Source organism: Theropithecus gelada, chromosome 15 (assembly GCF_003255815.1).
Source record: "Theropithecus gelada isolate Dixy chromosome 15, Tgel_1.0, whole genome shotgun sequence".
NCBI lineage: Eukaryota > Metazoa > Chordata > Mammalia > Primates > Cercopithecidae > Theropithecus > Theropithecus gelada.
In genome coordinates, this window is record NC_037683.1 from 67,586,805 (window position 1) to 67,592,072 (window position 5,268).

Here is a 5,268-nt window from a genome sequence, read left to right on the forward strand (position 1 = left end):
GCTGTGTAGCAAATAAATAAACTTCACCTCAGTTCTCTCATCTGTAAAATTGGATATTAATGAGAGTACCTGTCTCATTAGACTATTAAGAGGATAAAGAAGATTGCACATGTAAAGCCTTTATCACAGTGTCTGGTCCATGTTATTAGGCAATGTGATACATATATGAGTCAGGAATGAATGGATTCATTTGTTTATTTTGGAGTAAGAACATAAAGGCATGAATTATTTTTATTGGCCATTTTTGTTTTGTTTTGTTTCATTGTGATTAAAAAATAATTGAATGGCTGCTGGTCAGCGATCATGACTTCCTTTCCCTTTTAGCTTTAATTCTGTGGCAGCCAGCAGAATTTTCCTGACAGGTATTCTAGCAGACTTCTTCCAAGAGACCGTTTCTGAAACTGCTTGACTATACATGGTCTTTACCTTCTAGAAGTTCCCTTCAGGTGTTGTCAATATTTTTCTTTGTGAGGAGAGAAAAACAATGATTTCTTAAGTGTATTAATTCTCCAAGTAGTTTTATTTTATAGGAGACACTTAGGATTTGCAAGGAATAGACGTGTATTCAAATGGAGAAACTCATGAGTATTAAACCGAAGCCGTTGGGGAAGAGGAATTGCAAGGCAAGAGGGCAGTGGCTCACCTCCCTTCCCTTCCCTGACAGACACTCCATTCTCCCCTCCAAGGTGAGGACTGGATAAGGATGTGGAATCTACAATGGACTGGGAGAGACTGGATAAGCCTGAGATGTGAACTTTCCAAACTTCACACCGAGGAGCCCCACTGAGTCTTTACAGGACACACCAGCTGTTCCCACCAAGAAAGGAAACAAAACTTTTTTTTGTTTGTTTCTTTCATGCTACCTCCCTCTGTGGAATCCCCTCTTCTGCATCATCTTTCACTCCTGTTTCATCAGGTCACAAATGCCACTATTCCATCCTTAGCCCTTTGTCCAAAATTGCCATTTTCACTCTGAGTTGGCACCTACGATGATGCTCACACTATCTCTTGTTCCAAAGTGGTCCTTTCCTCCACATCAACAAAATGTCCTCTCTGGGGTACCTGTACTGGTGGATTTTGATTTGATTGAAGTAACTCACACTAGCGTCTGAATCATAGACTCAAGGGCATAGTGGAGGTGGGGAACCTTCCACGAAGTTATTGCCACTATCGTTTTTTTAAGACAGGTAATTCCTCTGTGTATGTGTGAAGAAGGCTTCTTGGTGCTTGCTTTTTTGTTTTTTTGTTTTTGTTTGCTGTAGGGGTCAGAAACACAATTGGATACAGATGAGGCGGGGCAGGCTGCATAACTGGGTTAAACAGGCAGAGTTAACAATGGGAGGGTAGAGGTTGTGATGACCTGGAGAGGGACATTTACATTAAACAAGAACAGCTGGAACTGTAGGCGGCTCATGCGCTGCCTTTACATATGAGGCTTGTTATTTTACAGAACACCCTCACTGCCTCTCCTACATGTGACTGTTGAGGAAAATGCATGGGATCTGCATTGTTTTATGGCCCATGGCTCTATTGGATCCATCCCCACCACCTCTACCAGTGTCCTGTACCCACACCCCACAAGGTACAGAGATTATTCCCAGAAAGAGACTTAGAATTTTGAGAGAATGCACCCTGTACTTATCACATGTTTCTCCTGATAACGCTCACATTTTTATCCAATATTGCAGAATCAAAATTTTCTATGTTAGTGCAAAACGTATAAGCCTTTACACCTATTCAGAGAAATAACAGAAATGACAGGCCTGGAGCAGTGGCTCATGCCTGTAGTCCCAGCACTCTGAGAGGCCAAGGCAGGTGGATCACTTGAGCCCAGGATTTCAAGACCAGCCTGGGAAATATGGTGAAACCCCATCTCTACAAAAAACACAAAACTTAGCTTGATTGTGGTGACATGTGCCTACAAAAAACACAAAACTTAGCTGATTGTGGTGACATGTGCCTGTAGTCCAGCTACTCAGGAGGCTATGGTGGGAGATGGGCTTTGGATGTTGAGACTGCAGTGAGCCAAGATTGCACTACCACTGCACTCCAGCCTGGGTGACAGAGTAAGACCCTGTCTCAAAACAAAACCAAAGAAACAAACAAAAAAGAATGACAATGTTGGAACGTTGGCATAATAAGAAATTCAAATTAAAATATTTGAAAACAAAATTTTAGCACAATATCCATGTCTACCTCAGTTCTTTGTCTTATTTGTAAAAATCACATAAACAACCTGGTGTTTCCAGTACCCTACCAAATTATCCAGTATATTTCAATATCCCCATTTCTTAACTGCCTTATAGTTATTGCTTGATTTATTAAATAGAAGACTGATTGAATCGAGAATGGTTGATTTTTCTATGCCAAAAAAGTCGACGTCTATTAAAGCATATTCTACGCAAGACTTAATGTAAACTGGATTTCAAGAATGTGCAGAAGTGGGAGTATATGGACATATTGTGAACTTTCATTTGTGAAACTGCTGAGATTGTTTCTTAATCCAGCAAGGTAATCAGTTCCAAATTAGTGTTCAGATTAGATAATGACAACTTAAACATGTCTCACCCTATTTGTAAACATAAGCACTCTTTTCCATTCCAGAGTTTTCAGAAAAACACATATATTAAGAAGTGTAGGGTTAAACCTAATTTTAATTGTACTTTCTTTTTTTTTATTTTTCTTTTTTCTTTTTTTGAGACGGATTCTAGCTCTGTTGCCCAGGCTGGAGTGCAATCTCAGCTCACTGCAAGCTCTGCCTCCCGGGTTCACGCCATTCTCCTGCCTCAGCCTCCCAAGTAGCTGGGACTACAGGTGCCCGCCACCACACCCTGCTAATGTTTTGTATTTTTAGTAGAGACGGGATTTCCCTGTGTTAGCCAGGGTGGTCTCGATCTCCTGACCTCGAGATCTGCCGGCCTCAGCCTCCCAAAGTGCTGGGATTACAGGCATGAGCCACCGTGCCCGGCACTTAGTTGTACTTTCTATCCTATTCACATCATAGGCAGGGTAAGTGAAGGGAAAGGAAGTAATAGTCGCCTTTGCTTTCTTCTTTTGGAAGAAACAACATATGCAAACTAGAAGGTAATCACCTTTAATGAATGCAAATATTAATATTTTAATGTGTGCAACAAAGCCCGAAAAAAGCAAGAATCATATTAAAATTAGGGGGGAAAACCCAAAAGATTAAAAAAATGTAAATAACATTCTTGGGTAATAGGAAATAAGACCACAAATTTTTTTATAAACCTAGCAGTTTTACATTTTAGATGTTACTCCACAATCATCACAGAATTATAGCTAGCTCTTACCTAATTAACTAACTGATTAGACAGAATACAGTAGAGATGAAACAATTCTTAAATGTTCTTGACTTTTTTCTGATACATTTGTGTCCTTCACAAATACAACATATACATATACAGTTTTCCTGAGAAGTTCCAATTATATCTACTCTTATCTCTAAAATTAACTTATTAAACTTGTAAGCACATTTAATTTTATGTCCTTATAAAAATTTAGCATAGAAGATGATTATTTAAGCAGAAAAATACCCAAATATGTTTTGAGGTTTGGAATAAAAGGTATACTACCAAATCCAGGGAGTACTGGAATCTCAGCTGTGAAGACACAAACCCATTGGTCTGGTAGAGATCACATTAATATTCACAGTGACCTCTTGCCTGGGTAGCCTGAAATCAAACTAGGTTCTAGCTTATGTCCCCGCTGGGAATACTGATCAAATCATGAGCGTGTTACCTGGGCCAGTGCCATCCATGTTGTCCACCCCAGCTTTGGTGCATCTCCCCTTCTTGCTCTCTGTTGATGCAGCACCATTCCCACAGGCTGCCCCTCTGGTGAGAAGCCTCAGTGCACATTCTCTGTTGGGTTTAAAGGAAGGTTGTGAGGAGAAATAAGTCAAATCAATAGCACCTGTTAGAAATAACCAAGCCGCCAATGTCAAGATTTTCCTGTTAACAGTGACAAAGGTCCATCACAGAGGATGGTAGAGGGCAGGAAACATTTCAAATAAGAGGGAAACAGTTTTGTTGGCAGCAATGTAAGAGTAAATGGAGTTACCATTTGTTGAATTATTACTGAGTCATGTCCTGGGCTAAGTCTTTTACTTGTATTATCTTATTTAATCCTCATAAGACTGATAAAAGAGAAGTATACTGATAATACTCTTATTTCACAGATGAGAAAACTGAGGCACAGAGAGATGAAGTGATTTGTCCCAACAAATAGTGGGAAATAATAAATTTAAATAGCATCTGACTAGAAGACCTAAACTGCTTAACATATGTCTTAAAATTTGGTCCAATGAAGTATGTGTGTGTTTTTTAAAAATATTATAGAACTTGAAGATTTCAGAATTCTCTTAACCCCCAATTTTAACTACAAACCAAAGCAACCACTGATCTCTGTTTTCTAGGATTTGTGTGATGTGTAATAATAGTTTGATCACCAATTTCAATTTCAAAATTATACACCTCAATACATTTTGGTGAAGGTGGACATTCAAAACTCAATATATTGTCAGTTATTCTACCACCATATTTTAAAACTGAATTCATCATTGGGCTTTTAGTGAAACAACAAGAGTAATAGCTATAATTTATTAAGGACTTATTACTGTGGGTTAGAACCTGTGCTTAGTATTTTACAGCCATTATTTTAAATTAAATTCTCAAAAATAAGCATAATCATTTCCATTTTACAGATGAAAAAAGAGAGATTCAGAGATTAAGCAGTTTACTCCAAATTCATGCATTATTAATATGTTGGACCCAAGATTCAAACCCAGGTGTACCTGAATATGAAAGACATGAACTGCAGTGTGGGATGCTGTGTTGTGACTCTGGTTAAGACCTGGTTCAGGTAGGTGACCAGGTCTCTCACTCATGATGTTCTCACACATCTCAGGATTATGAGAATGCCTGATTACTTTGTGCCCTTGTGAAAACTAAAGCATCCAGAAGTCACAGGACAGAATTATAGCATGTGTAGTGCTCTGCATTCTTGAAGCCTAACATTCTTCAGAGGCAAGAGGAGCACAGAGCCAATACTAACTCTGCCTTGCCCCATGGCTTTGCAGGTACCCAAGATTTGGAAGTAGCTTCATGTGTTCACCAAGAGACGGTGGTGGTTAACTGTCGGCCCAGAAGCCTAATTATGATGAAAGTGGGCTTCCAGGCCTCAACAAGTTTTCTTTCATAGTAGGTGCCCTGAGGAGAAAGGAGGGGTTTTGGGTATGGACTTATTGTT